We start from the raw sequence: 27781 nt of genomic DNA, 5'->3' as shown, positions 1-27781 counted from the left end.
TGGACCTGCAGAGTCATTTATAAAAGCTTCTTTCTTTTCACAAGATTATTGGGTGGCTAAAGAAAAATTTGATTTTTATGAATCTGATTGTTATTGTGATTCCATAATTCACAGTCAAAAAGACATTATTTGGTTGTTTATCCCAAAGTTGTGCACAAACTTAACATCTGCCGATATTGATGGCACTTCAAAGTAATTCTTTAAAGATGCTATATAATATGATTTTACTGCTCGAAGTTATGCATTATTTTGTTTGATTACTTTAAACAATATACTTAAACACCATTAAAATCTTCCATATTTATTTAAAAGATGGAAGTAAAAGCATTAAAAATGTCAAGATACGGTTGGGCCTCGGACTTAAAATGGACTAAACGGCTGAAAGTACAAAAGAAGGTGCAGATTCTGAGGTCTGGGAAATGGGCTTAAACATGTACTCATGGAGTTCATTGCCAATTCAAAACAAGTCCTTTTACTGCATTACGCCTTCCCTGACTAAATGCCTTCCAGACGTAGTATTTGTACTTGTGTCGACTACATCCTCTGGCAGCTCATTCCAGACAACCATCACATTATGTGTAAATATTGAACAGTACAGCACAGGAACAGGCTGAACTAATTAAACCAGTACTAAAATGCCTATATACGAGAGTGGATATCAGACTACTGGAAAATTATGAAGTAATGACAGACAAAGAAATGGCGGACTAACTGAATAAGTATTTCACTTAGAAGACAGCAGCAGTATGCTAGAAATTCTAGATGGTCAGGGAGCAGAAAGCTGTATACAGGTGTCCCCCGCTTTTCGAACGTTCGCTTTACGAAACCTCGCTGTTATGAAAGATCTACATTAGTTACCTGTTTTTGCTAACAGAAGGTGTTTTCACTGTTATGAAAAAAGGTAGCGCGTGCCCCAAGCAGCCAAGAACTGCATTCTCGTCGGCATTGCTTAAACACGTGCCCATGAGCAGCCGTTTGCCAGATGAGTTCTAAGGTATCGGAAAAGCCTAAAAGAGCTCGTCAGGATGTTACACTTAGTGTAAAACTAGACATAATTAAGCGTTTTGATCGTGGTGAATGAAGTAAGGACAAAGTGAGTTTGGCTTGTGGAAGTTGACGAAGATATGTTGAAGAGGTTTTGGCATTCCATGACCAAGAACTGATAGGTGAAGAGCTGATGCAATTGGAAGAGGAAAGGGTAACAATCAAAACCGAATGCAATAGCGAACAGACCGAAAGTGAAGTCGTCCAGGAACTGAACTTGAAGCAACACGAGATTTTTGCTGCAATGATTGCAGAAAAGTATGACTTTAATTTTGAAAGGGTACGTAGGTTTAGGGGATATTTGCAAGATGGTTTGAGTGCTTACAAAGAACTGTATGATAGAAAAATGCGCGAGGCTAGCAGTCAAGCATGCTGTCGTTCCTCAAGCCTTCCACATCAGCCACAGCAGACGACGAACCTCGACCTTCAACATCGAGGCAGGCAGACATAGAAGAAGATGACCTGTCTGCTCTGATGGAAACAGACGACAATGAGATGACACCCCAATGTCCCACCACCCCAACATCTGGGTTGCGGACCGATACATTGCCGTGAAGAATGCAGTGGTAGCCGGGACGCACCCAGCACATCTTTAAGAAAAAAGCTGAAATAAACAAGCTAATTAATTAGGTGCCACCTGGCACGTGATTAATTAGCTTGTTTATTTCGGCTTTTTTCTTAAAGGTGTGCTGGGAGCGTCCCAGCTACCGTTGCACCACTGCATGCTTCGCGGATCGGTATCGGTCGGTGGCCTGGAGGTTGGGGACCACTGTACCACCCCAACCTGCGACGACTCAGCCTAACACACCATCATCAGTGTGCTCGGCGCTGTCTTCCCGATTCCGGTAAGTGATACTACACTGTACATACATTATTTCTACTTTATATAGGCTGTGTATTTTTATGTGTTATTTGGTATGATTTGGCAGCTTCATAACTTAAAGGTTACTGGAGAGAGTGTTTCTGCCGAGAGCGCTTGCGTGAGATTTTCGCTACGGTGGACAGTTCAGGCAATGATTGTAGAAAAGAATTTCTACTTTATATAGGCTGTGTATTTATCATATCATTCCTGCTTTTACTATATGTTACTGTTATTTTAGATTTTATGTGTTATTTGACATGATTTGGTAGGTTATTTTTGGGTCTGCGAACGCTCACAAATTTTTCCCATATAAATAAATGGTAATTGCTTCTACACTTTACGACATTCCGGCTTACGAACCGTTTCATAGGAACGCTTTACCTTCGGATAGCGGGGTAACTGTAGTTGCTATTACTAAGGAGAACGTGCTTGAGAAGCTGAAAGGCTTGAAGGTAAATTAACACTTGAACCAGATGGACTACACCCCTGGTTCTGAAACAGGTAGCTAACAGATTGTGGAGGCATTAACAGTCATCTTTCAAAAATCACTAGATCCTGGAATGGTTCCAGCGAACTGGAAAATTGCAAATGTCACTCCACTCTTTAAGAAAGGACAGAGGTAAAAGAAAGGAAATGATAGGCCAGTTAGCCTGACTTCAATGGTTGGGAAGATGTTGGAGTCCATTATTAAGGGGAAAGAAATGGAGGGTTATGGGCTGAGTGCAGTTCGTTGGGACTAGGAGAGAGTAAGAGCTCGGCACGGACTAGAAGGGCCGAGATGGCCTGTTTCTGTGTTGTAATGGTTATATGGTTATGGTTAAGTTTTGAGGTACTTGGAGGAAAATCTTGCCTGAAAAGTCTGTTGATAAATAGCAGGCAGGATAGACAAAGGAGAATCAGTAGATTTTGTTTGCTTGGATTTTCATAAGGCCTTTGACAAAGTGTTGCATTTGAGGCTGTTAAATAAGATAAGAGCCCATGGTACTACAGGAAAGCTCTAGCATTGATAGAAGGTTGGCTCACTGGCAGAAGGCAAAGATTTAGAAAGAGGGGGCCTTTTCTGATTGGCTGCTGGAAATTAGTGGTGTTCTGCAGGGATCGGTGTCGGGACTGCTTCATTTCTCATTATATGCCAATGAATTGGACGAAGGAATTCAAGGCTTTGTGGCCAAGTTTGCAGAGGATCTGTAGGTAAGTGGAGGGGCAGGTAGTGTTGAGGAAGCAGGGAGTCTGCAGAAGGTTTTAAACAAATTAGGAGAGTGGGCAAAGAAGTTGCAAATGGTATATGTTACAGGGAAATGTATGGTCATACGGTTGGTGGTTAGAAGGAATAAAGGCATATTCCTTTAGAAATCAGAGGTACAGAGGGACTTATGCAGGATTCCCTAAAAGTTAACGTGCAAGTTGAGTTGTTGGTAAGGAAGTCAAATTCAACGTTAGCATTCATTTCGAGAGGTCTAGAATATAAGAGCAAGTATGTCATGCTGAGGCTTTATAAAGCATTGGTCAACTTGCATTTGAAGTATTGTGAACAGTTTTAAGCCCCTCCTCTAAGAAAGAATGTGTTGGCATTGGAGAGGCTCTAGAGAAGGTTCATGAGTGATTCTGGGAATGAAAGGAAGAGCGCTTGTTCTGGGCCTGTACTCGCTGGAGTTTAGAAGAATAAGAGGTGAGATCATTGAAACATATCAAAAATTGAAAAGCCTAGATAGAGTAGCCATATTTCCTAGTGGGGTAGTCTAGGACCAGAGGGTACAGACTCAGAATAGAGGGACGTCCATTTAGAACAGAGTAGGAATTTCTTTCGTCATAGGGTGGTGAAGCTGTGGAGTTTATTGCCACAGGTGGCTGTGGAGGCCAAGTCTTTGAGGTATATTTAAACTGGAGGCTGATAGGTTCTTGGTTACTAAGGGAGCTAAAAATTATGGAGAGATGATAGGAGAATGGGATTGAGAGGGCTAATAAATCACCCATGATGGAATGGCAGAGCTTACTCAAAAGAGCTGAATAGCCTAATTCTGCTCCTATATCTTATGGTCTAACTAATTGCTTATGCTCACACAGGTTCATATCCTTCCATTTTTTGCATATGTGTCTCAGAGTCTCTGAAATGCCTCTATTGTATTTGCTTTCACTAAAAGAACTTATCCTTTAGATCTCATTTAATTTCCTCACCTTGAATCTCCCCTGCCCTGTGAAAATGACTCTACCCGTCATAGCTATGCCTTTCATAATTTTATTAACCTCTATTAGGTCACCCCCTCCAGCCGCCTATGTTTCAGTGAGGAAAAAGAAGCCTATTCAATCGCTCCTTGAAACTACAGACATCCATTTCAGGAAACATCTTGGTGAACCTCTTCTGTACTCTCTCTCTAGTGATTCCGCATCTTTCTTGTTGTGTGGTGACCGGAACCATACACAATATACTCTATACGTTGTTCGCATACTTTTTTACATTTGCACCATTTGTTCTTTTCTTGTCACGCATTGGGAGTTTGATTTTTTTTTGTAGTATCCCTAGACAATGTTCCCCACTATCTACGACGCCACTGACTTTTGTGTCATCTGCAACTTACTAATCATATCTATATTCTCATTCAGGTCATTTCCATTTCTGACAAATACCAAGACCACAACATTGAACCCTGTGGCACACCAGTTGTTCCAGGATTCCAGTCAGAAGTAATCATTGACTACCATTCCTTCTGCTTAATTTTACCCGGCATACCTCCATCACTCTATATATAAAACTAAACTAATCCTTGCTGCCCACACAAAGTCTGTATCCCTCTGTTCTCTGCATATTCATGTGCCCATTTAAGAGCCTCTTAAATTCTCCTGTCTTACTTCTCTCCACCAACACCCCCAGCATCACATTCCACACACTCACCACTCCTTGCACGTGAAAATAAACTGGTATTAGACATTTCAATCCTGCGTGAAAGGTAACAACTCTATCTATGTCTCTAGTACAGTAAGCCTATCTTCTGTTGTAGAGGGAATTGTGATAGATACAAGCACTTGGAAAGGCAGGGATTGATTAGGGACAAGCAGCAAAGCTTTGTGTGGGAGATCATATTTCACAAATTTGATTCGAGTTTATTTCGAAAGTAACCAGGAAGGTTGATGAGGGCAGGATGGTAGTCATGGTCTATACAGACTATGGATACTGTTCTGCATAGTAGGCTGCTTTGGAAATGTTGATCCCATGGTATAAAGGGAGAGCTAGATAACTGGATACACAATTCTCTTGATGGTAGGAAGCAGAGTGTGATTGTGGAAGTTTTGATTTTTAGACTAAAGGCTTGTGATTAGTGGCATGGTTTGTAAGTTTGCAGATGGCAGTAAAATATGTGGTGTTGTTAGCATTGAAGATGGTTATCAGGAATTACAGATGGATCTTGATCAGCTGGGTGAGTGGGCTGAGGAATGGCAAATGGAGCTTAATTCTGGTAAGTGTATGGTGCTGCATTTTAGAAAGACAAGCTATTCATAGCCAGTGGTAGAGCCTTGGGGAATGTTATAAAACAGAGTGACTTAGGAATACAAGTACAGAATATGGTTCATCGAAAGCAAAATCACAGGTAGGCAGGGCAGTGAAGTCTTTTGGCATGCTAACTAACCCTCATCAGTCAACGTATCGGGCTGAGACCCTTCAGCAGGAGCTGTACTGCTGAAGGTTCTGGGCCTGAAACGTTGACTATACTCTTTTCCATAGATGCTGCCTAGCCTGTAAAGTTCCTCCAGCATTTTGTGTGTGTTGCTTAGATTTCCACCATCTGTAGATTTTCTCTCGTTTGTAACCCTCATCAGTCATGGGATTGAGTGTAAAAGTTGGGAGGTTATGTTACAGATGTACAAGACATTGGTGAGACTTTATTTGGAATGCTGTATCAGTTTTAGTTACCCTGCTATTAAGCAGAAAAGAGTGCAGAGGAGATTTACAAGAAGGTTGCCAGGATTTTAAGGTCTGAGTTATGGAGGGAAGTTGAGCAGGTTGGGCGTTTTTCCTGTGTTTGGGTGATCAAGAACTAAAAGATATCAGATTGGGTGAGGGGGGGAGATTTAATAGGATCTAAATTGGCAACTTTTTCACCCAGACAATGGTCAGTATATGGAATTAGCTGCCAGAGGAAGTGGTGAGGCAGGTACAGTAAGGATATTGAAAACGCAACCATGAGAAAATCTGCACATGCTGGAAATCCAAAGCAACACACACAAAATGCCAGAGGAGCTCAGCAGATCAGGCAGCATCTATGGAAAGGAGTTAACAGTCGACATTTTGGGCTGAGACCCTTCATCAGGACTGAAAAGAAAGCGAAGACAGAATAAGAAGGTGAGGGAGGGGATGAAGCAAACAGCTGAGAAGTTGATTGGTAAGAGAGATAAAGGGCTGGAGAAGTGGGTATCTGACAAGAGAAGATAGAAGACCATGGAAGAAACAGAAGGAGGTGGAGCACCAGAGGGAGGTGATGGGCAGGTAAGGAGATAAGATGAGAGACAGAAGCAGGAATGGGGGGGGGGGGGGAAGAGAGGCAATTACCGGAAATTTGGGAAATTGACGTTCATGCCATCAGGCTGGAGATTACCCAGACAGAATATAAGGTGTGCTCCTCCAATCTGTGACAGTAGAGGAGGCCACGGACTGACGAGTCAGAATGGGAATGGGAAGTAGAACTGAAATGGGTGGCTACTGATAGATCTTGCTTTTTGAGGCTTGGCGAAGCGGCCTCCCAAACTATGTTGGATCTCATCAATATACAGGAGGCCACACTAGAGCACTGGATACAGTAGTTGACTGTAACAGACTCGCAGGTGAAATGCCGCCTCACCCAGAAGAACTGTTTGGGGCCCTGAATGGTAGTGAGGGATGAGGTGTAAGGGGAAGAGTGGCACTTGTTCCACGAGGGAGATCAGTAGGGAGGGATGAGTGGACAAGGGAGCCACCTAGGGAGCGATCCCTGCAGAAAGCAGAGAGTGGGGGGAGGGAAAGATATATTACGTGGCAGCATAATAGAGCTTTAAATGGCAACCAATCTGGACATCAGAAGTAAGACTGGGGGGGATTTCACTCAGGTCCACTGCCCAAGTAGAACAAGGCAGCAGAGGGTCGCAGCAGCGAAACTGCGCTCTGACTAACAGCCAATTGACATTTGGAAATGATTAGCAAGAGCAATTCCTTTTAAAGGAAGGCGGGGCAAGCACAGCAGCCATCATCTGAGTGAACAGAGTCAGAGTGGTCATCTTGAGGCTTTAGCTCTTCAAGACTTCTTTATATCTGCTCAGCTAGGACAGTAGAGATACCAGGAAGTTTAATGGAATGCTCCTCCTGTGGATGTAGGAAGGTAGGGAGACCTGCAGTGTCCCTGATGACTAAAACTGTGACAAGTGCATCCAGCAGCAGATTCTAACAATCCACATTGAGGAACTGGTGCTGAAACTGATGAAGTACAGATCATTCATATGCCTGAATGGGTGATAGATAGGACATATAGAGAGGTAGTTACACCAAGGTGCAGGACACAGGAAACTAGATGACAGTCTGGAAGGGGAAAGAGGTTAAGGAGCAAGTGCAGAGCACCCCTGTGGCCATTCCCCTCAACAACAGGTATATCACTTTGGATACTGCTGGGGTGGGGGAAGAAGATGACCTAAGAGAGGAAAGTCACAGTGGTCAGGGCTCTGGTACCGAGACTGCTCTGTGACTCAGAAGGTAAGAGGGGAGAAGAGATTAGCTATGGCAATAGGGTATTTGTTAGTTAGGGGAATAGAAAGGAGGTTCTGAAGGTGAGAACAAGATTCCCGGGCGGCATGTTGCCTCCCAGGTGCCAGGGCCAGGACATCTCCACTCGAGTCCTCAGCATTTTTAAGTGGGAGGGTGAACAGTCAGAGTTCATGGTTCATGTAGGTATCATTGACATGGGCAGGACAAGTGACGCGGTTCTGAACAGGGAGTTCATGGAATTAGGTGCTAAGTTAAAGGACAAGATCTCCAATGTTGAGACCCAGGATTGTTACCTATGCCACATGCTAGTGAGGCCAAAACTAGTAAGATCATACAGTTTAACACATGGCTAGGGAGTTGGTGTAGGAGGAAGGGCATAAGATTTTTGGATCATTAAGCTCTCTTCCCGGGAAGGTGCGACTGGTATGGAAGGGACAGTTTGCACCTGAACTAGAGGGGGAACCAATATCCTAGTGGGAAGGTTTGTTAATGCTGCAGGGTGGAATTTAAATCAGAGTTGCAGGGGAAAAGGAACCAGAGTGCCAGAACAGTTTGTGGTGAGGTTGTGGAGGTAGACGTTGGTAAGACCTCAGGCAAAGTCAGGAATCAACAGGTTGAGCATGGTGCGACTAGTGTCCTGAGCTGCATATATTTCAACGTAAGAAGTTATCGTAGGAAAGGTGGATGAGCTCAGGGCATGGATCAAAACCTGGAATTATGATGTTGTAACCATTAGTGAGACATGGATGCAGGAGCGGCAGGATTGGCAGCTCAATATCCCAAGGTTCCAGTGTTTTTAGACGTGACAGAGCAGGAGGGATTAAAGGAGGAGGGGTGGCATTACTAGTCAGGGAAAATGTCACAGCAGTGCTCTGTCTGGACAGACTGGAGAACTCGACAAGTGAGGCATTATGGGTGAAACTGAGAAATAAAAAAGGTATGACCGCTTTAATGGGGCTATATTATAGACCACCCAACAGTCCAAGAGATTTAGAGGAACAAGTTTATTGTAGTAGACCATTTTAACTTTCCACATATTAAAAAAAATAGAAAAAAAAACGTGGAAAACCTACAGCACAATACAGGCCCTTCAGCCCACAGAGTTGTGCTGAACATGCCCCTACCTCAGAAATTACTAGCCTTCGGGTTTTCAAGATGGCGGTGCAGTGAAAGGGCTGCTTTGCTGAGCTCAGCACCGCAACACTGATAATTTCGCATATAATCTTACCCCCTTTCAACTTTTTTTAAAATGCCTGTGTCGGATTTAATAACATGAATACTGATGAGTTTTTTTTGCGCTGCTTCAACACCATGCCATCGAAAGCTACTAAAAAGGCGGTCAAGATGGGCTGCACAGAGCGCTTGCCCGGGGCTGAGGAGCTAGCTGCTGCTCGCTATGCTAACACGTTGGGACCCTGCTTTTCGTCAAGTAATTCAGAAAGTTATGGAGAACATATCCAAAATGATGGACGGGAAGCTGGGTGCGCTCTCTCTAACACTCTAGAACCACACATTAGAGCTTAAAAATCTTCATACAAGAACGACCGAGGCCGAGGGCCGGATCTTCGCGGCTGAGACTGTAGCTGATCAAGCCCAAAGCCACATCCGGGCGCTAGAAAAGCAAGTTCAAAGCCTGTCTGAACATATCGATGACCTTGAGAACAGACGTAGGAGGAAGAACATCGGTCTACCTGAAGATACAGAAGGCAGCCAGCCAGCGAAGTTTTTTGAGGGCTGGCTGCCTAATTTCTTTGATTTGGAAACCAAGGCTGAACGCATTAAAGTGGAAAGACCTCATCGTATGCTGGCTCCAAAACCGGGCCCAGACCAACACCCTCAACTTGTCCTCGTGTAGTTCCATAATTTTGATGATAAGCAAAGAGTGATGGAGGATTCGAGACGCCGCGGTACTGATGCCCAGGCTTTAATATATGAGGGATCCAGGCTTATGTTTTTTCAAGATTTTTTGGCAGCTGTTACTCGGAAGTGCAAAGAATTTGACCAGGTAAAGAAGCGGCTGAGAGAATCCGGAATCCAGTACTTTATGCTGTACCCAGCAGCGCTGAAAATCACCCACAACGGGACCACCAAGATATTTGATTCTCCTGGCAAAGCTAAAACTTTTGTGGACACGTTGGGCTAAAGAATGTATACTGTGTATTGTGTAGCCCTGGTAACAGATGACAACACGCTCGATGGTCGCTTTATTTTACCTTTTCATTACTTGACAGCAAGATATCTTATAGGATGGATAACGTGTTTGTTTTGATTAATACAGTTTCATTATTTGTTTTAATTAGCAGTGCTGCTCCAGCCTGAAGGAGCTTAAGCATGATGGTAACAAATCGGTGGATTAGACCGTTTCATGAAAATGGGCCCTTTTCTTTTTTTGTTTCTTTACTAACCATGTAGTCAAATTAAGAACTATAAATCTCAATCATTTAATCGCATATTGTGTACTGTTTGTTATTTCATGGTACTGATTTGCAACAGGGGACACGTTGCGCAGCATCCACCCAAACGAGATTTCTTAAGTTTGGCCGGGCCGAGGGCTGTCTTCCCCTAGATTAAGCCGCTAGCCGAACTAAGAGTTACATTACTTTGAACATCTTGCTCTGCTTTAACAGATCAACAGCTGTCTCGGTTCATTTAAAAAAATACCTTATCAGCAATGTTATGTTTTATAACTTCAAAACATTAAATTAATTCAAAGAAACACATGGGAATCTAAAATGCAGGTCTAGCTTCGTCTTTTACTTTAAGTGTGGCACGCAGATATCATGTGGAAGTGTGATGAAGTATGCAATTAATGTATATTTACATATAACCCATAATTAAACAAGAATGCTAATCAAACTATATATACACACACACACATATATACATATATATTACTCAAAATATTATTGAAATATTAACTACACAACATATGCCTATTATATCCATGTTTTTCCAAATGCAAGTAATATTCTCCCGAAGAATCTTCTCCAGTAACTTACTCCCAACTGATGTAAGGCTTTCAAGTTTGTACTTGTTGCCCTTCTTAAACACTAGCAGCTCATCCATGGCTGAAGAGTTTACATGAATCTCTGTCAGCACCCGAGTAATCTCCTATCCTACCTCTCTCAAGAAACTGGGATAGATTTCATCATGCCTTCAACATTTATTCACCTTAATGTTCTTTAAGACACTATACCTCCTGCTTCCAAATACTGGTATGTCCTACAATATCAACATACCCCTCCCTTAATCTCACCATCATCAACATTCTTCTGCTTGGTAGATATCGGTGCAAAATACTCATTAAGTACCTTCCACTAACTCGGCTCATAAATCCCCACCTTTGACCTTGAGCCTAGGGACAACATCCACAGATGCTGCCTGACCTGCTGAGTTCCTCCAGCATTTTGTGTGTGTCGCTCTGGGTTTCCAGCATCTGCAGAATCTTGTTTTAGGATTCTCTTTAATCCTTTTTTCCAAGGACATTTCATGGGCTCTTTCACCCGCCTCCCCTTCCCTACTTTCTTGCTTTCTTTATTTCTCTGTTTACTTGCTTCCCAATTTACACTTCAAAGGGTACGAAACAAACTTGTACTTAAAACATCTTTCATGGTCTTGCACTGTTCCCTGAGTTTTACCTGACAAACTTGGATTCCACTTTATATCACCTCAGATCCTTTCTAACTCAGTTCTATTTTACACCTCTCCTTTCTCTTCTCCATAATTAACCCAAAACATTCTGAAACCTTCTTTAGTACTCCCCAAGCGTTCTTTCATTGACACTTGCTCCTCTTTGTTTCCCAAAACCAGACCTAACAATGCATCTTTCCTCTGAGTTGGAGTCCTACCAATCCAGGATGTTCTCCTGAACCTATTTCCAAAGTTCCTCTCCTTACACCCACGGATAATTTACAGGAGCCAATATCAACCTGCTTTGGGAATGTGGCAGAAAACTAACACACCCGAAGGAAACCCATGCAGTTACACAAATATTGTGCAAACTTTGCATGGACCAAGGTCAGGATCCAACAGTATTCCTCTCTAACTAGCTGGTGGCCAATACAGTGCCCAGTTACTGTGATAGTGTCTTCATGCTTCTTCCCAATTCCTACTAGCTAGATTCTGTCCTTGAACCCTTGAGGACATTCTCTCTCTCCAGCATCATATCTCCTTTACACAGGGCTGCCACTCTGCTTCCTTTTCTTCCAGCTCTATCTTTCCTGTGTCTAGGAATATGAAATTCAATATCCACCCAGCCTCCTTTAAGGTGACAATGATCATTGTCTTGCAGCATCCATTCTTGATTTAAGCAGCAGAAGAGGGAGTGAAATTTGGCTCCATGTATGAACAATTAACTGTGAAAAATGAATGTTCATAGATGTACAAGATCTCAGAGATGTCATCATGGCACATAAACGGTCAGAGGAGACCACATATAGTAGCACAACTGTAGTATAGAAGCTAAAGGTAAAAATTTTTTGTAAGCTGGTAAATACCTAGAAATATATGCAAATACATGATAAGCCGAAACTTTATAATACTATATGAATGGTACACAATCCTCCCCATAACACCAAGTGAAATGTCCTTGGGTTTATCAGGGACCATGCAGCTACAAGGGCAGCCTGGTATGCTGGACTTGGCTATTACACCTCTTGGAAGCTGGGGACTGGCACAGTCTCAAGGCTAGCTGATTAAATCTGTTTTAGTCATGGATCTAGATTGAATTAATTATATGTTCATATTTTTAATATAACACACAGCATACTTACTTTATATGCAGTGCTGGTTTAGTTGATGAAATAAAACTTGTAATAAATCCACTCATGCACTGATCATAATTGTCACTTGAAATAACCGTATGTAGGTTTAAGCATGAGTAAATGTCCTACACTATAAGACCTAGAAGCAGTATTAGACCATTTGCCCCATTGAGTGCTCCACCACTCCATCATGGCTGAATTATTATTTCTCTCAACCCCATTTTCCTGCCTCTTCCCTGTAACCTTTGACACCCTGACTAATCAAGAACCTATCAACCTCCACTTTAAACTCAATCACTTGGCCTCCACAGCCGCCTGTGATAATTAATTCCACAGAATCATTACCCTCTGGCTAAAGACATTCCTCCTCTTCTCTGTTCCAAATGGATGTTCCTCTAGTCTAAGGGTGTGAACCCCTGAACCTAGATTCCCCCACTACAAGAATCATCCTCTCCACATTCACTCGATCCAGATCTTTCCATATTCGATAGGTTTAAAACTTTTTCTAAACTCCAGCGAGTGCAGGCCCACAGTCAAATGCACCTCATATGTTAATCCTTTCATTCCTGGCATCATTCTCGTGAACCTCCTCTGGAGTCTCCCAGCCTATCCGATCTTAGATAAGGGGCCCAAGGCTGCTCACAGTACTCCAATACCTTACAGCATTACATCCTTACTTTTGAATTCTAGTCCTCTCAAAATGAATGCTCCACTGCACTTTCCTTCCTTACCACTGACTCAATCTGCATGTTAACCTCCATGGACCCCTCAGTTAATGGTAAGGGTTCATGGCATAAAAAAAGTTGAGAACCCCTGGGTAGCCACCAACCTGATGGCATGAACATCAGTTTCTCAAACTTCCAGTAATAGCCTCCCCCTCTCCTTCACCATTCCCCATCCCCTTTTTCCTCTCTCACTGTATCTCCTTGCCTGCCATTGCTTCCCTCTGGTACTCTTCCCCCCTTTTCTTTCTTCCATGGTCTTCTGTCCTCTCCTATCAGACTCCCCTTTCTCTAGCCCTGTATCTCTTTCACCAATCAGCTTCCCAGCTCTACTTCATCCCTTCCCATCCTGGTTTCACCTATCACCTTGTGTTTCTCTCTCCCCTCCCCCACCTTTAAAATCAACTCCTCAGTTTTCTTTCTCCAGTCCTGCGAAGGGTCTCGGCCCAAAATGTCGACTATACTTTTTTCCATAGATGCCGCCTGACCTGCTGAGTTCCTCCAGCATTTTGTGTGTGTTGCTTTGATTCCCAGCATCTGCAGATTTTCTCATTTGCGTTAAGGAATCTTGCACAAGGATTCCCAAGTCCCTTTGCAACTGATTTTTTCCCCATTTATAAAACACTCCATGCCTTTATTTCTTCTGCTAAAGCATATAAACATGCACTTCCTAACAGCACCATCTGCCACTTCTTTGCCCATTCCCTCAATTTGTCTAAGTCCCTCTGCAGACACTGCGTCATAAGGACATAAGAAATTTCTTCGGCGGTTGAACGGGGGACGACTGTGCAAGTGTGTGAAAGTCGGACCGTGAGGCAGTGGGAGAGTTAAAATGTGAGTAGATTGACAAGGGTCGGTCATTTCTTCGGCGGTTGAACAGGGGACGACTGCGCAGGCGCGTGAAAGTCGGACCGTGAGGCAGCAGGAGAGTTAAAAAGTGAGCAGATTAACAGAGCGGGCGATGGAGTAGTGGGAGACAGAGTAGGAAGGCTTTGGCTCGAGAGGCTTCAGCGAGCAGAGGCTGAGGACGAGCTTCACTCCAAGTGAGGTAAGGCCGGGTAAGTTCCTTAAATTAGTTTAATTACCTTAAGAGTAGGTAATGGAGGCAGCAGTCAGGGCAGTTGAGTGCTCCATTTGCAGTATGTGGGAAGTCAGGGCAAGCACAATTGTCCCTGATGACTGCTCCATTTGCAGTATGTGGGAAGTCAGGGCAAGCACAATTGTCCCTGATGACTACACCTGCAAAAGGTGCATCCAGCTGCAGCTCCTGACAACCGAGTTAGGGAACTGGAGCTGGAGCTAGATGAACTTCGGATCATTCGGGAGGCACAGACAGAAATAAACAGGAGTTACAGAGAGATAGTCACCCGTAAAAGTCAGGAGACAGGTAGCTGGGTGACTGTCAGGAGAGGGAAGGGGAATAGACAGAATGAGCAGAGCACCCCTGCAGCCGTTCCCACCAATAATAAGTATATCATTTTGGATACTGTTGATGGGGACGACCTACCAGGGACAAGTTGCAGTGGTTGCATCTCTGGCACCGAGACTGGACCCTCAGCTCAGAAGGGAAGGAGGGAAAAGAGGAGAGCAGTAGTGGTAAGGGATTCAATAGTTAGGGGGACAGATAAGAGGTTCTGTGGAACAGATCGAAAATCCCGGATGGTCTGATGCCTCCCTGGTGCCAAGTTCCGCGATATCTGGATTGAGTTTTCAGTATTCTCAAAAGAGAGGGTGAGCAGCCAGGTGTCGTGGTCCATGTAGGGACCAAAGACGTGGGTAGGAAAGTGAGGAGGTCCTGAAAGGTGAGTTCAGGGAGTGAGGCGCTGAGTTAAAGCACAGGATCTCCAGGATAGCAATCTCAGGATTGCTACTAGTGCCACGTGCAGGCGTGTTTAGAAATAACAAGATAGCGCAGATCAACACGTGGCTGAAGACATGGTGCAGGAGGGAGGGCTTCAGATTTATAGATAATTGGGCAGATTTCCAGGGAAGGTGGGACCTGTTCCAGCGAGACGGTTTACATCTGAACTGGAGGGGGACAAATATTCTTGCAGGTAGGTTTGTTAGAGAGGCTGCAGTAGATTAAAACTAGATACAAGAGGGGAGGGGAACTAGAGTGTAGGAACAGATGTAGGGGAGAAGGAAGAAAAAGGAGATAGTAAAGTTGTTAGTGATAAACAAAGAGTAACAGCTGGAAAATTTCTTAAATGCATTATTTTAATGCTAGGAGCATTGTAAGAAAGGTGGATAAGCTTAGAGCACGGATTGATACCTGGAAGTATGATGTTGTAGCTATTAGTGAAACATGGTTACAGGAGGGGTATGATTGGCAACTAAATATTCCTGGATTTCGTTGCTTCAGGTGTGATAGAATCGGAGGGACAAGAGGGGGAGGTGTTGCATTGCTTGTCAGAGAAACTATTACAGCGGTGCTCTAGCAGGATAGATTAGAGGACTCGACTAGGGAGGCTATTTGGGTGGAATTGAGGAATAGGAAAGGTATAGTAACACTTATACGGGTGTATTATAGACCACCTAATGGGGAGCGAGAATTGGAGCAGCAAATTTGTAAGGAGATAGCAGATATTTGTAGCAAGCACAAGGTTGTCATTGTGGGAGATTTTAATTTTCCACACATAGACTGGGAAGCCCATACTGTAAAAGGTCTGGATGGTTTGGAGTTTGTAAGATGTGTGCAGGGTAGTTTTTTGCAGCAATACATAGAGGTACCAACTAGAGAAGGGGCAGTGTTGGATCTCCTGTTAGGGATTGAGATAGGTCAGATGACAGAGGTATGTGTTGGGGAGCACTTCGGGTCCAGTGGTCACAATACCATTAGTTTCAATATAATTATGGAGAAGGATAGATCTGGACCCAGGGTTGAGATTTTTGATTGGAGAAAGGCTAACTTTGAGGAGATGCGAAAGGATTTAGAAGGAGTGGATTGGGACAAATTGTTTTATGCGAAGGATGTAATAGAGAAATGGAGGTCATTTAAAGGTGAAATTTTGAGGGTACAGAATCTTTAAGTTCCTGTTAGTTTGAAAAGAAAGGTTAAAAGTCTGAGACAGCCATGGTTTTCAAGGGATATTGGAAACTTGTTTCGGAGAAAGAGAGATATCTACAATAAATATAGACAGCATGGAGTAAATGAGGTGCTCGAGGAATATAAAGAATGTAAAAAGAATCTTAAGAAAGAAATTAGAAAAGCTAAAAAAAGATACGAGGTTGCTTTGACAAGTAAGGTGAAAATAAATCCTCTGGGTTTCTACAGTTATATTAACAGCAAAGGGATAGTGAGGGATAAAATTGGTCCCTTAGAGAATCAGAGTGGACAGCTATGTGTGGAACCAAAAGAGATGGGGAAGATTTTGAACACTTTCTTTTCTTCGGTATTCACTAAGGAGAAGGATATTGAATTGTGTAAGGTAAGAGAAACAGGTAGGGAAGTTATGGAAACTATGATGATTAAAGAAGAAGTATTGGCACTTTTAAGGAATATAAAAGTGGATAAGTCTCTGGGTCCTGAAAGGATATTCCCTAGCACCTTCAGGGAAGTTAGTGTAGAAATACCAGGGGCTCTGACAGAAATATTTCAAATGTCATTAGAAACAGGGATGGTGCCGGAGGATTGGCGTATTGCTCATGTTGTTCCCTTGTTTAAAAAGGGTTCTAAGAGTAAACCTAGCAATTACCGGCCTGTGAGTTTGACGTCAGTGGTGGGTAAATTGATGGAAAGTATTCTTAGAGATGGTATATATAATTATCTGGATAGACAGGGTCTGATTACAAACAGATAACATGGATTTGTGCATGGAAAGTCATGTTTGAAAAACCTTAGTTGCTAGTGAATGCAGCAGGCCAGGCAGCATCTCTAGGAAGAGGTACAGTCGACGTTTCAGGCCCAGACCCTTCGTCAGGACAAACTGAAGGAAGAGCTAGTAAGAGATTTGAAAATGGGAGGGGGAGGGGGAGATCCAAAATGATAGGAGAAGACAGGAGGGGGAGGGATGGAGCCAAGAGCTGGACAGCTGATTGGCAAAAGGGATATGAGAGGATCATGGGACAGGAGGCCCAGGGATAAGGAAAAGGGGGGGGTGGGAAATACCCAGAGGATGGGCAAGTGGTATAGTCAGAGGGACAGAGGGAGAGAAAGGAGAGGGAAAGAATGTGTGTATATAAATATATAACGGATAGGGTACGAGGGGGAGGTGGGGCATTAGCGGAAGTTTGAGAAGTCAATGTTCATGCCATCAGGTTGGAGGCTACCCAGGCGGAATATAAGGTGCTGTTCCTCCAACCTGAGTGTGGCTTCATCCTTACAGTAGAGGAGGCCGTGGATAGACAGTCATATCCCTTTTGCCAATCACCTGTCCAGCTCTTGGCTCCATCCCTCCCCCTCCTGTCTTCTCCTATCATTTTGGATCTCCCCCTCCCCTCCCACTTTCAAATCTCTTACTAGCTCTTCCTTCAGTTAGTCCTGACAAAGGGTCTTGGCCCGAAACATCGACTGTACATAAAACCATAGAAACTACAGCACAGAAACAGGCCTTTTGGCCCTTCTTGGCTGTGCCGAACCATTATAATTTAAAATTTTTTAGGCCATCACCTCTTCCTAGATATGCTGCCTGGCCTGCTGTGTTCACCAGCAACTTTGATGTGTGTTGTTTGAATTTCCAGCATCTGCAGAATTCCTCATGTTTGACAAATTTTATTGAATTTTTTGAAGAGGTTACCAGGAAAGTTGACGAGGGTAAAGCAGTAGATGTTGTCTATATGGACTTCAGTAAGGCCTTTGACAATGTTCCACACGAAAGGTTAGTTAGGAAGGTTCAATCGTTAGGTATTAATATTGAAGTAGTAAAATGAATTCAACAGTGGCTGGATGGGAGATGCCAGAGAGTAGTGGTGGATAACTGTTAGTCAGGTTGGAGGCCGGTGACTAGTGGTGTGCCTCAGGGATCTGTACTGTGTCCAAAGTTGTTTGTCATTATCATTAATGACCTGGATGATGGGGTGGTAAATTGGATTAGTGAGTATGCTGATGATACTAAGATAGGTGGCATTGTGGATAATGAAGTAGGTTTTCAAAGCTTGCAGAGAGATTTAGGCCTGTTAGAAGAGTGGGCTGAAAGATGGCAGATGGAGTTTGATGCTGATAAGTGTGAGGTGCTACATTTTGGTAGGACTAATCAAAATAGGACATACATGGTAAATGGTAGGGCATTGAAGGTTGCAGTAGAACAGAGGGATCTAGGAATAATGGTGCAAAGTTCCCTGAAGGTGGAATCTCATGTGGATAGGGTGGTGAAAAAAGCTTTTGGTATGCTGGCTTTAATAAATCAGTGCATTAAGTATAGGAGTTGGGATGTAATGTTAAAATTGTACAAGGCATTGGTAAGGCCAAATTTGGAGTATTGTGTACAGTTCTGGTCACCAAATTATAGGAAAGATGTCAACAATATAGAGAGAGCACAGAGAAGATTTACTAGAATGTTACCTGGGTTTCAGCACCTAAGTTACAGAGAAAGGTTGAACAAGTTGGGTCTTTATTCTTTGGAGCATAGAAGGTTGAGGGGGGACTTGATAGAGGCATTTAAAATGATGAGGGGGATTGATAGAGTTGACGTGGATAGGCTTTTTCCATTGAGAGTAGGGGAGATTCAAACAAGAGGACATGAGTTGAGAGTTAGGGGGCAAAATTGTAGGGGTTAACACGAGGGGGAACTTCTTTACTCAAGAGAGTGGTAGCTGTGTGAAACGAGCTCCCAGTAGAAGTGGTAGAAGCAGGCTCGATATTGTCATTTAAAGTAAAATTGGACAGCTATATGGACAGGAAAGGAATGGAGGGTTATAGGCTGAGTGCAGGTCGGTGAGACTAGGTGAGAGTAAGCATTCGGCATGAACTAGAAGGGCTGAGGTGGCCTGTTTCCGTGCTGAAATTGGTTATATGGTTATAAGAAATAGGAGTAGGAGTAGGAGTTGGCCATCTAGCCCATCGGACCTGCTCCACCATTCAATTAGATCATGGCTAATCTGGCCACGGACTCATCTCCACCTACCTGCTTTTTCCCCATAACCCTAAATTCGCTACGATCCAACCTTGTCTTAAATATATTTACTGAGGTAGCCTCCACTGCTTCTTTGGGCAGGGAATTCCACAAATTCACCACTCTCTAGGAAAAGCAGTTCTTCCTGATCTCCATCCCAAATCTACTCCTCCAAATCTTGAGGCTATGTTCCCTAGTTTTAGTCTCACCTATCAGTGGAAACAACTTTCCTGCCTCTATCTTATCTATCCCTTTCATAATTTGATATGTTTCTATAAGATCTCTTCTCATTCTTCTGAATTCCAGCCATACAGTCTCAGGCGACTCAATAGTCTCCCCCCCCTCATCTCTGGAATCAACCTGGTGTATCTCCTCTGCATCGCCTCCAAAGCCAGAATATCCTTCCTAATGTATGGAGACCAGAAATGCACACAGTACTCCAGGTGCGGCCTCACCAGTGTCCTGTACAGTTGCAACGTCCCTGCTCTTAAATTCAATCCCTCTAGCAATGAAGGCCAACAACCCATTTACCTTCTTGATAGCCTGCTGCACTTGCAAACCAACCTTTTGTGATTCATGCAGATGCACTCCCAAGTCCCTCTGCACAGCAGACCGCTGCAACTTTTCAGCATTTAAATAATAATCTGATCTTCCATTTATCCTTTCAAAGTGGATGACCTTGCATTTACCAACATTGTACTCCATCTGTCAGACCCTTGCCTACTTACTTAACCTATCAATATCTCTCTGCAGACTCTCTGTATCTTCTACACAACTTGCTTTTCCACTCAGTTTAGTATCATCAGCAAACTTAGATACACTACACTCGGACCCCTCTTCCAGACTATTAATATATATTGTGAACAATTGTGGGCCCAGCACTGATCCCTGCAGCACACCACTCACCACTGATTGCTAACCAGAGTAACATCCATGTATCCCAATTCTTTGCTTTCTATTAGTTAACCACTCCCCTATCCATGCTAATACATCACCCCCAAATCTATGCATCCTTATCTTATGGATAAGTCTTTCATATGGTACCTTATCAAGCACCTTCTGGAAATCCAAGTAAACAACGTCCACCTGTTCCCTATCCACTGCGCTCGTTGTATCTCCAAAGGAATTATAGGCAGGTAGTCACACCAGGGCTAAGGGAGACAGACAAGTGGGTAACAGGAGAGGGAAGGGGAAGGGTCAGGTACTAGAGAGTACCCCTGTGGCTCTCCCCCTTGACAATAAGTACTCCTGTTTGAGTACTGTTGGGAGGAGGACAGCGTCCCTGGGTGAAGCAACAGTGGCCATGCCTCTGGCACACAGTCTGGCCCTGTAGCTCAGAGGTGTAGGGAAAGAAAGGGAAAGGCAGTAGTGATAGGGGACTCTATAGTTAGGGGGTCAGACAGGCGATTCTGTGGATGCAGGAAAGAAACTCGGATGGTAGTTTGCCTCCCAGGTGCCAGGGTCCAGGATGTTTCAGGTCGCGTCCACGATATCCTGAAGTGGGAGGAAGAACAGCCAGAGGCCGTGGAACACATTGGTACCAATGACATAGGTAGGAAAAGGGAAGGGGTCCTGAAAACAGACTACAGGGAGTGAGGAAGGAAGTTGAGAAGCAGGACCGCAAAGGTAGTAACCTTGGGATTACTGCCTGTGCCACGTGACAGTGAGTATAGGAATAGAATGAGGTGGAGGATAAATGCGTGGCTGAAGGATTGGAGCAGACAATAGACAATAGGTGAAGGAGTAGGCCATTTGGCCCTTCAAGCCAGCACCGTCATTCACTGTGATCATGGCTGATCATCCACAATCAGTACCCCGTTCCTGCCTCCTCCCCATATCCCTTGACTCCGCTATCATTAAGAGCTCTATCTAACTCTTTCTTGAAAGCATCCAGAGAATTGGCCTCCACTGCCTTCTGAGGCAGAGCATTCCACAGATCTACAACTCTCCGGGTGAAAAAGTTTTTCCTCAATGCCGTTCTAAATGGCCTACCCTTTATTCTCAAATTGTGGCCTCTGGTTCTGGACTCCCCCAACATCCGAAACATGTTTCCTGCCTCTAGCGTGTCCAATCTCTTAATAATCTTATATGTTTCAATCAGATACCCTCTCATCCTTCTAAATTCCAGTGTATACAAGCCCAGTCGCTCCAATCTTTCAACATATGACAGTCCCGCCATCCCGGGAATTAACCTCGTGAACCTCCACTGTACTCCCTCAATAGCAAGAATGTCCTTCCTCAAATTTGGAGACCAAAACTGTACACAATTCTCCAGGCGTGGTCTCACCAGGGCCCTGTACAACTGCAAAAGGACGTCTTTGCTCCTATACTCAACTCCCCTAGTTATGAAGGCCAGCATGCCATTAGCTTTCTTCACTGCCTGCTGTACCTGCATGCTTACTTTCAGTGACTGATGAACAAGGACACCAGATCTCGTTGTACTTCCCCTTTTCCAAACTTGACACCATTCAGATAGTAATCTGCATTCCTGTTCTTGTCACCAAAGTGGATAACCTCACATTCATCCACATTAAACTGCATCTGCCCACTCACCCAACCTGTCCAAGTCATCCTGCATTATCTCAACATCCTCCACACATTTCACACTTCCACCCAGCTTTGTGTCATCTGCAAATTTGCTAATGTTACTTTTAATCCCTTCATCTAAATCATTAATGTATATTGTAAATAGCTGCGATCCCAGCACCGAGCCTTGCGGTAGCCCACTAGTCACCACCTGCCATTCCGAAAGGGACCCGTAAATCCCTACTCTTTGTTTCCTGTCTGCCAACTAATTTTCTATCCATGTTAGTACCCTACCCCCAATGCCATGTGCTCACTAATCTCCTATGTGGGACCTTATCAAAGGCTTTCTGAAGTCTAGGTACACTACATCCACTGGCTCTCCCTTGTCCATTTTCATAGTTACATCCTCAAAAAATTCCAGAAGATTAGTTAAGCATAATCTCCCCTTCGTAAATCCATGGTGACTTGGACCGATCCTGTTACTGGATGGACGGACAATGTTAAAGAATGGACAGGGAAAACATTTGCGGTGACCCAGGCTCTGGCACACAACAGCGACAGATGGAACACAGTGGTGCAAAGCTTGTCACGACGGCGCCTCAACGACTCCACCAGGAGTTTAGGGCGCAAGAGAAGAGGCACGCTCAGGCCAACGGTTTGAGATGTGTCTATTTTAATGCAAGGAGTATTGTGAACAAAGCGGATGAGTTTAGAGCGTGGATCAGTACTTGGAACTATGATGTGGTGGCCATTACAGAGACTTGGATGGCTCAGGGAAAGGAATGGTTACTTCAAGTGCCGGGTTTTAGATGTTTCAGAAAGGACAGGGAGGGAGGTAAAAGAGGTGGGGGCGTGGCACTATTGATCAGAGATAGTGTCACGGCTGCAGAAAAGGTGTACGTCATGGAGGGATTGTCTACGGAGTCGCTGTGGGTGGAGGTTAGGAACAGGCAGGGGTCAATAACTTTACTAGGTGTTTTTTACAGGCCGCCCAATAGTAACAGGGATAGTGAGGAGCAGACAGGGAACCAGATCTTGGAAAGGTGTAATAATAAAGAGTTGTCGTGATGGGAGATTTTAATTTCCCAAATATTGATTGGCATCTCCCTAGGGCAAGGGGTTTAGATGGGGTGGAGTTTGTTAGGTGTGTTCAGGAAGGTTTCTTGACACAATATATATATAAACCAACAAGAGGAGAGACTGTACTTGATTTGGTATTGGGAAATGAACCTGGTCAGGTGTTAGATCTTTCAGCAGGAGAGCATTTTGGAGATCATAATCATAATTCTATCTCCTTTACAATAGCATTGGAAAGTGATAGGAACAGACAAGTTAGAGAAGCGTTTAATTGGAGTAAGGGGAATTATGAGGCGATCAGGCAGGAACTTGGAAGTTTAAATTGGGAACAGATGTTCTCAGGGAAATGTACGGAAGAAATGTGGCAAATGTCCAGGGGATATTTGTGTGGAGTTCTGCATAGGTACACTCCAATGAGACAGGGAAGTTATGGTAGGGTACAGGAACCGTGGTGTACAAAGGCTATAGTAAATCTGGTCAAGAAGAAAAGCTTATGAAAGGTTCAGAGAGCTAGGAAATGTTAAAGATCTAGAAGATTATAAGGCTAACAGGAAGGAGTTTAAGAAGGAAATTAGGAGAGCCAGATGGGGCCATGATAAGGCCTTGGTGCGCAGGATTAAGGAAAACCCCAAGGCATTCTACAAGAATGTGAAGAGCAAGTGGATAAGACGTAAAAGAATAGGACCTATCAAGTGTGACAGTGGGAAAGTGTGTATGGAACCGGAGGAAATAACAGAGGTATTTGATACTTTACTTCAGTATTCACTATGGAAAAAGATCTTGGTGATTGTAGTGATGACTTGCAGCGGACTGAAAAGCTTGAGCATGTAAATATTAAGAAAGAGGATGTGCTGGAGCTTTTGGAAAGCATCAAGTTGGGTAAGTCGCCGGGACCGGATGTGATGTACCCCAGGCTACGTGGGAGATGATTGCTGAGCCTCTGGCAATGATCTTTGCATCATCAATGGGGACAGGAGAGGTTCCGGAGGATTGGAGGGTTGTGGATGTTGTTCCCTTATTCAAGAAAGGGAGTAGAGATAGCCCAGGAAATTATAGACCAGTGAGTCTTATTTCAGTGGTTGATAAATTGATGGAGAAGATTCTGAGAGGCAGGATTTATGAACACTTGGAGCGGTACAGGTGTCCCCTGCTTTTCAAACGTTCGCTTTACGAAACCTCACTGTTACGAAACAAAGCAGCGCGCAGAAAAAAAAAGGCAGTGCGCAAAAAAAAGGCAGTGCGCCACGTGTCCCAAGCAGCCGCTCTCCCCCGGATTCGGAACTGCATTCTAGCCGGCATTGTTTAAACACGTGCCTGTGAGCAGCTGTTTGCAAGATGAGTTCTAAAGTATTGGAAAAACCTGAAAGAGCTCATAAGGGTGTTACACTTAGCGTAAAACTAGACATAATTAACCGTTTTGATCGTGGTGAACAAAGTAAGGACAAAGTGAGTTTGGCTTGTGGAAGTTGACGAAGATAGTGTTGAAGAGGTTTTGGCATCCCATGACCAAGAACTGATAGATGAAGAGCTGATGCAATTGCAAGAGGAAAGGATAACTATCAAAACCGAATGCAGTACCGAATGGACCAAAAGTGAAGTCGTCCAGGAACTGAACGTGTGGCAACTACTTGAGATTTTCGCTGCAATGATAAAGTACGACTTTAATTTTGAAAGGGTACGTAGGTTTAGGGGATATTTGCAAGATTCTTTGAGTCCTTACAAAGAACTGTATGATAGAAAAATGCGCGAGGCTAAGCAGTCAAGCAAGCCTTCCACATCAGCCACAGCAGACGACGAACCTCGACCTTCGACATCGAGGCAGGCAGAGATAGAAGAAGGTAACCTGCCTACCCTCATGGAAACAGACGACGAGATGACACCCCAGTGTCCCACCACCCCAAACCCCGGGCCACGGACAGATACCGATCCGCGGAGAATGCAGCGGTAGCCGGGGGCACCCAGCACATCTTTAAGAAAAAAATGCCGAAATAAACGAGCTAATTAATTAGGTGCCACCCGGCACGTAAATATCGGCCCAGATCAGAGACGATTGCTGTTTACGTCGCCTCTGATCTGGGCCGACATTTACGTGCCGGGTGGCAACTAATTAATTAGCTCGTTTATTTCAGCTTTTTTCTTAAAGATGAGTTGGGTGCGTCCTGGCCACCGCTGGACTGCCGCATGCTTCGCAGCTCGGTATCGGTTCGCTGCCCGGAGGGTGGGGGCCACTACACCACCCCAACCTCCGACAACTCAGCCTAACACACCATCATCAGTGCGCTCTGCGCTGTCCCAATTCCGGTAAGTGATACTACACTGTACATACATTATTTCTACTTTATATTTGGTATGATTTGGCAGCTTCATAGCTGAAAGGTTACTGGAGAGCGCTTGCGCCGTGCTTTTGCTGCAAGCTCTTGCATGAGATTTTCGCTACGGAGAACAGTGGGGCAATGATTGTGGAAAAGTATTTCTACTTTATATAGGCTGTGTATTCATCATATCATTCATGCTTTTACTATATGTTACTGTTATTTTAGGTTTTATGTGTTATTTGGCATGATTTGGTAGGTTATTTTTGGGTCTGCGAACGCTCACAAATTTTTCCCATATAAATAAATGGTAATTGCTTCTTCGCTTTATGACATTCCGGCTTACGAACCATTTCATAGGAACGCTCTACCTTCGGATGCCGGGGGAAACCTGTATACTATGATTAGGAATAGTCAGCATGGCTTTGTCAAGGGCAGGTCGTGCCTTACGAGCCTGATTAAACTTTTTGAGGACGTGACTGAACACATCGATGAAGGAAGAGCAGTAGATGTAGTGTATATGGATTTCAGCAAGGCATTTGATAAGGTACCCCATGCAAGGCTTATTGAGAAAGTAAGGAGGCATGGGATCCAAGGGGACATTGCTTTGTGGATCCAGAACTGGCTTGCCCACAGAAGGCAAAAGAGTGGTTGTAGACGGGTCATATTCTGCATGAGGTCGATGCCCAGTGGTGTCCCTCAGGGGTCTGTTCTGGGACCCTTACTCTTCGTGATTTTTATAAATGACCTGGATGAGGAAGTGGAGGGACGGATTAGTAAGTTTGCTGATGACACAACGGTTGACGGTTTTGTGGATAGTGTAGAGGGCTGTCAGAGGTTGCAGCGGGACATTGATAGGATGCAAAACTGGGCTGAGAAGTGTCAGATGGAGTTCAACCCAGGTAAGTGTGAAGTGGTTCATTTTGGTAGGTCAAATATGATGGCAGAATATAGTATTAATGGTTAGACTCTTGGCAGTGTGGAGGATCAGAGGGATCTTGGGGTCTGAGTCCATAGGACACTCAAAGCAGCTGCGCAGGTTGACTCTGTGGTTGAGAAGGCATACGGTGTGTTGGCCTTCATCAGTCGTGGGATTGAGTTTAAGTGCTGAGAGGTAGTGTTGCAGCTATATAGGACCCTGGTCAGTCCCCACTTGGAGTACTGTGCTCAGTTCTGGTCACCTCACTACAGGAAGGATGTGGAAACCATAGAAAGGGTGCAGAGATTTACAAGGTTGTTGCCTGGATTGGGAAGCATGCCTTATGAAAACAGGTTGAGTGAGCTCAGGTTTTTCTCCTTGGAGTGACGGAGGATGAGAGGTGACCTGATAGAGGTGTATAAGATGATGAGAGGCACTGATCGTGTGGATAGTCAGAGGCTTTTTCCTAGGGCTGAAATGGCTGCCTCAAGAGGGCACAGGTTTAAGGTGCTGGGGAGCAGGTACAGAGGAGATGTCAGGAGTAAGTTTTTTATGCTGAGAGTGGTCAGTGCATGGAATGGGCTGACCGCAACAGTGGTGGAGGCGGATACAATAGGGTCTTTTAAGAGACTTTTAGATAGGTACATGGAGCTTAGAAAAATAGAGGGCTATGGGTAACCCTAGTAATTTCTAAGGTAGGGACTTGTTCGGTACAATTTTGTGGGCTGAAGGGCCTGTATTGTGCTGTAGGTTTTCTGTGTTTTTATGTTTCTAGAACTCCAGTAAATTTGTGAAACAGGACCTGCCTTTGCTGAATCCATGCTGCGTCTGCCTGATGGATCCATTTCTTTCCAGATGCCTCGCAATTTCTTCTTTAATGGTAGCTACAAGCACTTTCTCAACCGCAGCTGTGAGACTAACTGGCCTATAGTTACCTGCCTTTTGCCTGCATCCTTTTTTGAACAGTGGTGTGACATTCGCCATCTTTCCAATCCACTGGGTCCTGCCCAAAGTCCAGAGAATAACCATATAACCATATAACAATTACAGCACGAAAACAGGCCATCTCGGCCCTTCTAGTCCGTGTCGAACTCTTACTCTGTACTAGTCCCACCGACCTGCACTCAGCCCATAACCCTCCATTCCTTTCCTGTCCATGTATCTATCCAATTTAATATTGGAAAATTATCACTAAAGCTTCTGCCATTTCTTTCAGTACCCTGGGATGTATTCCATCAGGACCAGAGGGCCTACCTATCTTCAGTCCCACAAGTTTCAGCACTACCTCTTAAGTGATAGGTATTCTATTGAGGTCCTCACCCCCATCACATCAATAACATTTTTCTTTGGCATGTTAGAGGTATCCTCCACTATGAAGACCAACACAAAATTGTCATTCAAAGCCTCTGCCATTTCTTCATTACCCATAAATTCTCCTTCACGCCCTCCAAGGGACTTACATTCACTTTAGCCACCCTTCACCCCTTTATATAATTATAAAAACTTTTACTGTCTATTTTTATATTTTGTGCTAGTTTATTTTCATAATCTAGCTTCCCATTATTTATTGTTTGCTTTGTTGTCTTTGCTGCTTTTTACAGTTTTCTCAATCTTCCAGTTTCCCACCACTCTTGGTGATTTGTATGTGTAAGGCGTTCTTCTTTTATGTTACTGCTAAGGCTAATAAAATGGCTTCTCTCTAATGTTAACTGCTGAGTTAATGGTAGCAGCTTGTTTGGGTTATAATTACTGATAACGGGAATTGTATTCATTTGCTAACC

The 27781-nt window shown here is 44.0% G+C and overlaps 1 protein-coding gene across 1 annotated transcript in view; it reads right to left on the bottom strand.

The window, feature by feature from the left end:
* The window catches only part of LOC140187912 (breakpoint cluster region protein), a 446198-nt gene that overhangs the window by 54529 nt on the left and 363888 nt on the right, over positions 1 to 27781 (bottom strand). The window lies entirely within an intron of this gene.

The sequence above is a fragment of the Mobula birostris genome, chromosome 25 (genome assembly GCF_030028105.1).
Source record: "Mobula birostris isolate sMobBir1 chromosome 25, sMobBir1.hap1, whole genome shotgun sequence".
NCBI lineage: Eukaryota > Metazoa > Chordata > Chondrichthyes > Myliobatiformes > Myliobatidae > Mobula > Mobula birostris.
The sequence above is the reverse complement of the archived record's forward strand: the minus strand, read 5'-3'. Positions and strand labels throughout refer to the sequence as shown.